This window comes from Photinus pyralis, unplaced genomic scaffold (assembly GCF_008802855.1).
Source record: "Photinus pyralis isolate 1611_PpyrPB1 unplaced genomic scaffold, Ppyr1.3 Ppyr1.4_LG2, whole genome shotgun sequence".
Classification (NCBI taxonomy): Eukaryota; Metazoa; Arthropoda; class Insecta; order Coleoptera; family Lampyridae; genus Photinus; species Photinus pyralis.
Genome location: NW_022170403.1, coordinates 19,486,793 through 19,499,248, shown reverse-complemented (window position 1 = coordinate 19,499,248; position 12,456 = coordinate 19,486,793). Strand labels below are relative to the sequence as shown.

General features: G+C 35.1%; 1 protein-coding gene across 1 annotated transcript in view; it reads left to right on the top strand.

Moving 5' to 3' along the window:
• LOC116164713 (spectrin beta chain, non-erythrocytic 1) overlaps positions 1-12,456 on the top strand; it is a gene marked incomplete at its 3' end in the record, with an annotated part of 68,052 nt that overhangs the window by 15,994 nt on the left and 39,602 nt on the right. The window contains 1 exon segment of the mRNA XM_031478924.1: positions 9,606-9,662.

Genomic DNA, 12,456 nt, shown 5'->3' with positions numbered 1-12,456 from the left:
TTTTAAGAAAATTCCGTAGTCTCTGAAAAATTTGTATGTACTTTACTACTACTTTAGATTCTCGAAAAAACTGTCGCGTAGATTTTTAAAATTTTATTTGCCTTTATTTTTAAGTGAGCCAGTCCTCATTACAGATCATGTCCGAATCCGGATTAGGCAACCCCTGCAGACGACGATTAGAGCGAGCCACCCTGTAGTTGAAAGTTTACGTGCTGTAAACGTAATTCTGGTTTAGCATTATAACTTCAGGCGGGACATTCTTTACTATGTTTTAATTTATTTGTTTAGGACCTAAGGGGCACTTTGTCAAATGGACACAGAATTTCAGGATTTTATGTGATAGTCATTGCAATGTTTAATTTTTTTTATTGTAAATTGTGAATTCGGTGGGTTTTTGTGATGTATAGCTCCATTTGTAATTATTTGGGTAGTAGATAAATCAAAAGAAGTAGCCAAATAATTGTTTATTTTTTCTTAAGGTTATCGATTTCGAAATATTCATTCTATCTTCAGACCTATGCGTCAGTTTTGAAAAGTATTGTACCCTTTATTGTGTCCAAACATAACCTCACAATTCACATTACACATCACATTATCATCAATAGCAATCCCATTTAAATATACTCCTGCGTGACGGAATTTTGCCTTTTTTCCTAGGGGCAAGACTCGCGTCTTCGAAGGGTGGTCGACTTTCGACGACCAAATGTTCCTTAAGAGCTCTAATTTCGGCCTCTCTTTTTCGTGTCGCCAATACAAGCTCCAGCTATGAGAAGTACTCAAAAATTGAGTACTATTTTGTGGTGGGTTTTTGACGAAATCCACCAAAATGCGAATTCCGGATGAACGGGACGTCGGAACTGGATAGACCCCGACAAGATCTTACTGGTGGTGGAGTCAAAACTTCAAACGCGCATCGCGGGTGAAGGGGACGTCGGAGGAGGGTACCGACAAAGGCAATGTGGTAGTGGTAGCCCCCGACAAGATCTTATTGATGGTGGAGTCAAAATTTCAAACGCGAAGTGCGGGTGCACTGGACCTCGGAATCGGATACCGATAAAGGGAATGTGGTTCACTTTTGTTTAAAGAATTAGCGAAATATGATTGTGTAATATTCATGTCGTAAACCGTAACACATCAATTGTTGGAGGGGAGCCTGGGCTCCAAAATCGCGATTAGCGACGGTGCCCCTGAGCGGAATACGAAAAGGCGCCGTATTCAGGTGGTGTATGCGAGTACAATAGCGAAATACGTGCACGTGGATGTTATATTTGCCATGGTACGTGCAATGTCGTCATCAGGTGCACATTGATGAAATTCTGAAGGATTCCCATTCTCTTTTCTTAAACTGGAGGGTATCATTATCTAATTCTAAAATGGCATGCGAAAATATATGAAATTAAGAGCGACTGTGATGGGAATATTCAGTTCATTAACTTCTCGTTACACGAATACAATAGAATGACACAAATAAGGTTTACATATTGTTAATGTTGGTAAATTTGCATTTATGGCACGTAAAATATACGTTGCACAACGCAAATTATACATTTTCAAATATTTACAAATTAGAAAATTTCCATGCATCTGCAGGTTATTAGCCACAAGTACATTATTATGGTTTCCGCCTACAAGTAATTAAATTATAAAGGTAAGTAAGAATTAGGACGACTTAAAATATCAGAACACTTTCTTGTAGAAATGAAACGTATTATTTCAAGGGTGGTATGCATTAAGCCCTACTGTTAGAGTTGAAACTGGGTTTTAGGGGATTCTCCCCTAAAAGCTAAAGGGCGGAAATGCCGATATGTACATCTGCTCTGCGTCTCACCAGATCCTTAGAATGCCTCTAATTATTTTACAATATTTGAAATTGCATCTTCAACCGTATTACATGAATTTTGTTACTCTTGAATTAAATTTCGAAATGAGAAATTTTGCGTGGCTAATTAAATTATAAGCAAACATGCTTGAAGAATTGGGAATTATTGGTGCACTAAAAGAACTCGTTGACACAGTTACGGTTTGACCATTCTTCGCTCTTTCTATTTTTAGTTCTTCAGTTTTATCCATCATTGACACGGGAAAAGAATGTGTCCCGAGACCTCATCATTGAGCAACACTCGCCCTCCACATAATCTCCTGTTGTGTAACAACTTGACAGTTTCTTCGTTATCGGAGGACGTGGAGCGTTTAATATGCGGCCGTATAATTGTAATGTTAGCAGTTTTAGTAATTTAGTTAATAATCTTTTTTACTACCCATTGTATGTTTTTATAGCTATACGCTAAATAAGCTCCCTTTTGCAAATTGAGGAAGATCTTTATTGGAAGCTGTAAAGATAAGTTAAAAGCTCAACCGACCACTCAAGCGGTTTTTATTCGAGAATCGTACAATATAAACCGGAAAAAAATTCGATCTAAAAGGTTTTCCGCATTGACAGGACAAATATTGTGGGTAATCTTGAATGATAAATGTTGTTTTCAATACAACACGAATTCTTTTATTTTAAAATAAGATCCAAATTAGTTTTCCTGCGGCTTTAGGGCTTAGAAACCCATTAAAATTTGTAAGGTATTTCGTCGTTCAGGTAGAAACATTCCACAACATAAAACTGTAGGATATTTAGGTATAAAAATATTTGAACACACAACCGTTATGGTAATAGTATGGAAGATAATCAATTCGACATGTAAAGTAGAATTATTAATTACATTATGAGCGTAACAAATCAAAAATGACCCATTTTTGCACATGTGCATAACTAGAACTGACCATTACATCGCAAGGTTAATTTATTTATCACCTGCTGACATTATTTCGTAACATCTACCTGTCTTTTATGTAAGAAAACCCATTTCTTTGAAGGTGAAAAGATGGTCTTATCTTTTCACCTTCAAAGAAATGGGTTTTGTCCTAATGAGGTATTGTTTAGTAGGCGCACGTGATTAGATGTTCATATTAATTAAACTTTATTTGTGTTTAAATGTTACGAAAAACAAATTAAGAGATGGAGATATTAGGGAACTTTAATTGAATTAATTACCTGCACATTCATCCGAAGTTATTGTGGAAAAGTATCCTAAACGTTTGTTAAAAACAATAATTTTATTTTGTGTGGCAGAAAGAATACATTAATTAAAAATTCAATTCTTTTCTATTGCTCAATTTGTAAAGATAACTTTTCCTGTATACACTGGAAAATATTATGTATAGGAATTTATTGCCGTAATGACTGGAAGAAAGGAAGCGAGACTTTCGAGATTATTCAGCGTTGGCATTTGGCGTGAGAACTGCTTTTCTTGAAAATGTGAGAGGTTAACCCCGTTCCACTTTTCTTCATTTTCAGTGCTGCAAAGTGCAAATGACATGAATTCTATGCTGGCCACAAATATCGTAGGTAATTGAAAAAAATGACCCATGTGATCTTCTCAAAATCCAAGTTAAACACCAGCCACTTGCATGATGAACCACATACAAATAGCTTGAGAGAGTATTTTCCGTTTTCGGAAGGTGGAATATCGGCATTTGTTTTGTTAGTCGATTTCGATTAAATGTAGCAATGCGGAAATATTGGAACGCTCTAAATGTATGATGTGAAGGTTAAAAGTGTTCAAACACAAACCTGTTATACGTTCCCATATTTTTTATAAGGAAAGTAGAGATTCGTAAATTATCAACGATTACGCAAATATGTTAATGCGAAACTAAACCATTTACAGAGACATTTTTAGGTAATTTCACTAATTGGTCATTTTCGAGAAGTTAAAACAGAAAACGGACGACTAGGTACCTACATTCTCCCAGAATATTTTTATACCTAACAATATTTTCAAATGTGCACCGGCGAACTGTCAGTGAATGATTTAAGTATTTTCAATATCGTTACATTTTCATCCATTGTCTCAGTTTTTTAAATTCGGGTATGATGATCGATGAACAATTCACGATTGATCGAGTGGCGTGTACTAAGCTTCAATGCGGACATTTAGGCAACTTTTAAAGAATAAAATTATTTTCCGTCTGTATGTAGGTACTCTCATTGACAAAAGTAATGATCGTAAGCTCTGCAGCATCTGCAACCGATATACGTATCACATTCTCGGCCCCGTCGGTTTCTTCAAGAAGGAGATACCTTAATTTGTTGGTTCGCATTTGCACAATATATTCAACCGTTGGTTGCGTATGCTGCATGATTTACCTATTCGGCAATCATTACTTTCTTTCGATGATGCCTTGACGAAGGTCATCCAAAATGTCAGGTTAAATTAAATTAACGGCCAACAAATTAAATTCTTTCTTTCCTATAGCAACAAATAAGTGAACAAACTAAGATAAGTCGATTAAATAAAAGAATTTTTCTAATTTTCTCGAAAACGAATCGACCGATTTTCAAAAATCAAACGTCAAAATAAAGGACTTCGAAAGATCTTGGGGCCAGAGGGTGAAAAGGAGTGAAGTAGTTTTTTGTTAAAAAGTTGTCCCCCTTAACAAATCCTTTGACGTGTCTCGGGGCTTTTTCCTTTAGTCAGTGGTTTTTGACGAGTTCGTGGTGGGAAGTTTTCAAATGAACACCCTGTATAAGGCAACGCTTACCTTAATTTAAATGAGATGTCAACGCCAAAAAGTGAGCTCAGTTCACGGATCCATAAACCTAAATAAATAGCAGAATACTCCCAAGCCACACAGTTCGGTATATAATTATCATGCGTGATGCGTTAGCCGAGATCGGTAAAATATTCAATAGACAGGTACTGAAGGTAACAAATCAATTGAATGTGATAGCGGAAGGGGCAAAAGGTTACGGAAGTTGTTTCTTTGTTGAGGATCGAAACTGGTGCATAACCTAGTGACCCAATTCCAGAAAATGCTCGCTCATTATCAACAGGTGGAGGTGGTAGATATGTCAAAGAATGCTGACACTGTCAGAAAAGGTTAATCCAAGATTATCAATTCCAAACTCGTACGTCGACAGAATGGTGGGTAACTTAAAGCGTCTCCGAAACTGAAGCTGGTCCTTTAAACTGGTAATTACAATTAAACCTAGGATTTGATCCCTGCAATTAAAACCCTAAAATAAATTCAAAGGTAACCCTCTTCGCTGAACCAAAAATGTACATACCTCTCTAAATAAGAGGGCTAATTATAGATGAATGCAACAATCGTCGATGGAAAATTGTATAACAAATAATATAAAGAACGATACGCTTCAAGTACATACATAAAATGCAAATGGCGTACTTACGAAGAAGACGCAAAAAACACAACTATATCCGCTCTATATCGGAGTTAAGGTGAATCCGTCCAATACAATTAAAAGAATTCAATTGCCAAAGATTAATAAAATGTGGATGGCGGCTATTAAAATTCCATGCGTTTTCACTAACGCCTCGGCTGTTTTTCAAACGAAATGCATTCTGTTACAGCTCATCAACGAAAGAGGAAGACCTTGAATTTCATTAGGAAAAACGGCATTACCCGAAGCTCTAAGATTCAGATGTCCACTTCTTTATGCTGTTCCGAAAAATCGCTTACCTCGTTACAGATATGAGAAGTGCCACCACTATCCAGGCACCATTTTCTTTTTCTATTGTCATTTGCCACAAATAATGATTCACTGGCAAACAAACTTGTGTGATTAGTCCAGTCATATTAGTGTTTCACCTCGGAATGAAAGATAATAAGCTATAAACTTGCGTAAACCTTTATTTTGTCATTCTGAAAGTTGTCTCAAAAGTCACATAAAATCTCGTGTCCGCGTCTCAAAAACCGTTTTTTTGCAAATATCTCGTTTCCTATGGTTTTAATACCAGTTGTACTTATTATACAAAGTGTAGGGAATAAAATTATCTACAACTTTTACCCCAAACATTTTTCTGTATACTCAACGGTTATTGAGATAAATGACGGTGAGCGCGCGGCGCTTAGTGGTTTACAGTGTAATTCAAGGTCAACCGTAAGTCCAGGTATAAAGATTATAAATCGTTAAAAAATATATAATTATAAATAATTTTCATTGTTTATTAATTAACGATGATAATATAGTGATGTTCTATTGAATTGCATTAATTTACTTGCAGTTTAAGTTCAAATTTTTCAAAATCTTATAATTAGCAATATTTGAGTATTCAATTTCTTCTTCATCATCATCACCGACGAAAATTTGCAATTCAATATTATTATCGTTGTCAAGGACATTTGTTTCCAGATCTTCCAGAATTTCGGGGTCAAATGCACTGTCTTCATCGAGATCACTTTGATAGGGTGAAGTGTTAAGGCACGCTTGTCCATTACACTGGTCGCAAGCTATAGAACATTGCAACCCCTATTTCCTGCACCCACAGCGTGAACCACAACCATTCTTGCAGTTGCAAAATATTGCATTATTAAGCAATTCATCTGGACTTACGGTTGGCCTTGAATTAGACTGTAAAGTGTAAACCACTAAGCGCCGCGCGCTCACCGTCATTTATCTCAATAACCGTTGAGTATATAGAAAAATGTTTGGGGTAAAAGTTGTAGATAATTTTATTCCCTACACTTTTTATAATAAGTAAAAATGGCATTAAAACCATAGGAAACGAGATATTTGCAAAAAAACGATTTTTGAGACCTTTGACCTTGAATATCTTAAGACGCGGACACGAGATTTTATGTGACTTTTGAGACAACTTTCAGAATGACAAAATAAAAGTTTACAGAAGTTTACAGCTTATTATCTCTCATTCCGAGGTTGGCCTTATTTTTTGCCTTAAATGACTGGACTATAATTGGTACTTTTCGCATGATACCTGCTTTTGTACCTAGTTATAACGACTGTATAGTTGAAAAGTATAAAGCATAAACTGCAAACTGCATTAAAAATGACACTGATTGTTTTAATTATTTTGAAATCTCTATGGAAACAATTAAATAAAGTGATTTTAGCATGCGTGATTAGGTATCAAAATTTCACACATATGAATAATTTAATTTGGAAACGTTATGTACATGTTGTGGTTTGAGGTAAAATTTTATACATAAACATAATACGTCATGAAAGTGAGTCCACCTGACTTGGAGGCGTCCTCGTACATGTAAACGACCACTTTCATGACTTATTATGTAAATAACTGTAATAAATAATAATATTACAATCAGTGTCATTTTAAATGCAGTTTTTAGTTTATGCTTTGTACTTTTCAACTATACAGTCTTTATAACTAGGTACAAAAACAGGTATCAGTGAAGAAGAGTACCTACGCGAGACGTTTTTATAATGTAGCCGAAGCTGCGGCCGCCGTAGTGCAATATTCGCTCCCCACAAAGTCAAGAAAGAGGTACGAAAAAGCGAAACCTTTTAATGACTAGCGCAAAACTAAAGGAATAATTACTTCCACACATATTCCATTAATTGTTAGTAATTAAAAAACCATTATCCTTTGTGTAGGTATATTAATATTTAAAAATATCCACATAATCGGCATTACAATTATCCAATCGTTGATTGAATAACTTATTCCATGAACGATCTAATTGTTATTTTGTATGTACTAGGACTGTAATGGGAGTCAGGCAAAATATTACAGTACTAGTCAGGTAAAGATCAACTTTCTAATGTCAAAATAGCCCTGAGATTTTCTTGACGGTTTCAGGTAAATGTCTTAAGACGCCGTCTTAGCACCAGTGTGTAACTAGCCTAAATGTCAGCTTTTGCCCAAGATAAAACGGCTGCCATCTATGCGTCATCTTCTGTATCCAGAAATAGACAGTGTTAATAATAATTCATGTGGAAAGGAATTGGACTTGAAACATCTTTACAAAATTAGAAAGGACATATACCTATTCAAACCTAATTAAAAGCGGGATACTTATATCTCTACCCTTACGATTTTTCCGAGGGTTTTTCAGAAGAAAATCCAATAAGAAATGGAAGGTTCAGTACCTCTGTGAGGATAGTTTCAGACGAAAAAAAATTGATGAGATCTTTCACATCAAACAAATAGGCGTAAAAGAAATTCGTCGAGCGCTTTAGAAACCACCTGGAAAAAATTCAACTTTCTCGAACAAAAGAATTGTTATGCAAGTCCCCCGGTTACCTCTTCACTTTATTATAGCAACTATTAATTAAATTTAACGATTTGTTATTGTACGTACAAAATGTGGCGTGCATTTTTAGGAATGTTTCTAGGTAAAACATTTGGTATTCAACAAAGTGAAAACGTTTCAATTGTTTTATAGTTTTCTAACATTCACGTGTGCATAAAATGAACGTAATTGATTGTGCCCTGAATATTTTTGAAAGGAAATTTTGCCTTACTTTCCGCATGCTGAGTATTGTTTCTCCATTATTAACCTTGTGATGAGGTATTCCTTTTTTGAACGCTTCACTTAATCGTATTTAGTTACAACGGTATAAGTGAGGAAATTGTATATTTTAGGGGTTTCCTGTAATATCAAATGGGAAGTTAATCGGAAATTAATGTATAAATTCGGTATTGGGTGCACCTGTACGGATGATTCAGCTTATTGCGTAAACATTTTGCAACAGACCATCGGTGATGCATTTAACAAGCTGTCTTTCAATTTCGCAATAAATAGTGTTAAATGTTGAGCTTGAATTGATGCCTTACGGGATACTTACCTGATTGACTGACAATTAACTCAACAGCTTATGATTATTAGATAAGTTTAGAACTTACATAATCATAATTACAGATTGATGGAGATCCATCTGCAATATTAGCGCACGAACTATTGAACGACAGGTTTATTTAGGTTTATTCGAGATTGCAATCCCCCATCACGAACAAGGGCAATTCAGCCACGAAGTATGGGTGGAGTTCCGCAAGGTAGCCGTTTAGGACCTCTTCTTTTTTGTTGTTTGTGGGTACCGTTCACCACATTGTCATTTATTCTTACATTTTCTCCCGCAGTTTTCATTGCTTTTCGTTTTACAATTTTTGTTTGTATCTGTTGCAGGACCATGTCTATTGGTGGTGTTTTATATTGCAGCGCGTTTTATGGGAGTTTATAATCTTGGTTAAGTAAAGCGTTTCTAATTAATGTCCAATTGAGCAATTATTGCCCTACAGCAGTCCAAGCCTAATGAATTTTGCTGACAATTAAACGCCTACGGAATTTAGTTTTTTGTTCGCATAACTGTTTCCAGAGTTTCTCAAAGAAGTCGAAAAAATGTGGCCGTGAAACGCATTCATCACGTGAGAGTATAATGTTGGTTTACACATGGATATAGAATAACAACTGGTTATGCGAATATAATATTTTATTGCTTTAATATACAAACTATGCACGCTTTATTTTAATTGTGCAACTATCGTATCAAGAATGCAAGTTATTTTATATGATAGTTTAAGAGAAGAAAAAATCATCTGGGCTTGTTATCCATGCGTAATTTAATTACAGCGTATCGATACCTACAAATCCCCGGCATGGTTTTGATTCATTACATCTACTCTTAAAATTAAATTACGTACCGCATTTACTTAAATTGAATTTCACCAGTTTTTATTATGCCAATATTTTGCATTCTGCTTTTATGAGATTGTTTATTATGCCAACACTTTAATTTGAATTTTATTATTCAACCTTGTTTTCTTTATTTACAGGACTTTTGACAGCAAGATGTAGGCGCTCTGGATAGAAGAATTTAACACGAAACGAAGGTAGGCTAGTGATACTTTGCTCAGATATTTACAGATTGTATACTTTAATTTAAAATAGCCCCTCCCCGCACCTCATTTTTGCACCTAAGTAGAAACTGCAATGGACACTGGGTATAGCGAGTTACCGACGTTACCGTGAGTAAGTGTGGGATATGTAGGAAATTTGGCGATCAAACTCAAGGAAATATCCTCCCAATTTAAGTACTTTCTCTATCATGCCATTTAAAATTTAATGTTTTGTGGCGCAAGCGCTAAATGGTATAGGGGTGTAATGGAATTTTGTCATAAGACATGCTCCGTTGGTTTTTTCAAACCTTTTCAAAAGTATTTTTTTGAATTTGTATTTTATTCAACATCTGTACCGCTTCTTAGCGAACGTGAACGAAAGTATGTCTGGCGATAACAAGAATAGTTAATAATAATGCGCAAAAAGTTACGGAAGTTGTCTCTTTGTTGTGGATCGATTCTTGCTATCAAATCCCGTTCATGACCCGGTGACCCATTTCCAGCAAACGGCCGCTCGTTATCCGCGGATGGAAGATATGTCAAAGGCGTCGGTACTCGCAACAAATGGTGAATGTAACCCAATGTTACATGCTCGTACGTCAACAGAATGGTAGCCGAAACTTAAGCTGGTCCTAACCGTTGAATTACATTTGAATTTAAACCGGTCATTTAAACTGGTAATTACAATTAAAAGTAGAATTAAAAACCCTAAAAAAATCAAAGGTAACTCCTTCGTTCATGTCATAAAATTTACATACCTCTTAAATAAGAGGACTAATTATAGATGAATGCAACAATCGTCGATGGAAAACTATCGTATAACAGATGACACCCTAAAGAAAAGGTACACTTCAATTAAATGGCGATACTTACGATAAAGAAGAAAAACACAATTATATCCTCCTACGGAGTTAAAGGCGAATCCGTTCATTAATTATTCCAGAATCCCAAATTTAATGAATCCAATTGCCAGACATTAATAAAATATGGATGATGGCAATTAAAATTCCATGCGTTCTCAACTAACGCTTCAGCTGTTTAATTAAAATGAAGTGCACTTTGTCACGGCTCACAAAAGAAAGAGGAAAATGAATGTGGACAATCGATAACCACAAATCACGGCGCGGTAAAATTGCATGGTTTAAATTCTAACAATAGATGGAGCCATCTATTTAAAAGTTTTGAGGATCTTTCAAGTAAATATCGTGAGATAAAATATCGTAGATCGTAATTACTATGTAGTTTTAGCTTAAGTGCAGCATCCCAGTGCCATGCAATTGGAATACTTGCATTCTGTATGGTATCTGGCTAAACAAATAAATAAATAAATAAAATATACCGTGAACACTAATAATGCTTGTAATGAAGAAAATAAACCGTTACAAAATTTATATTTCATTTAAGTGATAATACTGCTTTGTTCGAATTAAATTACATGCAATAGTGTGTGTACACTACTTAAAAAAACGTCTGTCTAGTTAACTGAAAACAAAATTGAAAGTTACAATTTTATAATCTCACCTCGCTACGCATCCAGCAAAAATCCTAATATTGACTTAAAATTTCTGTAATCGAGAGACTCAGTGGACTCGATCAACTTCCGAAAATGCCAAAGAATCTATTAGTCAAGTTTCCACAGACTTTTACCACTTCACTTTACGATAACTGTAATCTTAATTAAGATCGCTGAACTTATTCTACACACTTCAACCCAACAACTAGGACTGCCTGCTCAAGAATTAGGTAAACAAATTTACACGTGTTCTTTACCGTCGGGAAGGCTAACAGAGCTTCCACTATAATCTTCCACATAATCTCCTTCAGGATTTTCAAAATCACCGCCAATCACAATTAGACTTGATAACGCCAGCTTCGAAGGGACGCGTCCCGACTTACGCCGAACTAACGCGCAATTCTTCGAAACACTTGCATCTTCGTTATCAACTCTCGATGTGCCTTAATTAATTTTCACGCGATAAATCTTTATCGAAAACGACCAGATGTATTTTACATTTTAACACGCAATTTCACATTTTACACAGATTTAAATAAACAATTTATAAAAGCGATAAAATTTAAACAAGAAAATATTACGCAATCACAAACAATTCTAAAAAGAAAAATAGACACCAGAGACAACAAATTCAAATAAAATAAATCAATTTTGTGTTTATTCGTATGTAATACCTCAGATTTACTTAATAAATATTCTCATATACCGGTATTTATTTTGGAATTCATATTTATTCGCCTGCAATCAAACCAGAGCGTCAAGTTTTGATTTTCAGAATTAAAAAGGCATACTTTAAAGTGAGAACAGTAGAATGTATGATTTGAGTTTCTGTTCACTAATACAATTTATATTTAAAAAGTCAAACTTCCGCAAGGTAAGGTGTATTTAAATTTTGTTAGAGGCGTGGGTAAAATTAATTGTGATATAAAAATGTTGACCAGTGCCGTACGGCGTAGAGGATCAATTTTATTTAGTACGAACGGGGGGCTCAACACTTGTCTTGTAACTAACCGTTGCAATATCACCTCTCTCCTTCTAAATATTTGTTTGCAACTTTTTTTAATTTATTTAGGTGAAATTAGCAGTAGATCCTTCTAATGGAATATCCAAAGTCAAGAGGATTTTATTAAATTTTGTTAATTCTGAACTGTTCTCGTTTCTAAGAATATGCTCCGAGACCATCACCCGATAACAATTTCATTTACACATCATTTTGTTACCGTTTTTGTTCGCCCCACCGTATACATTTTCTAATAACAATTTTTATTTGATGTA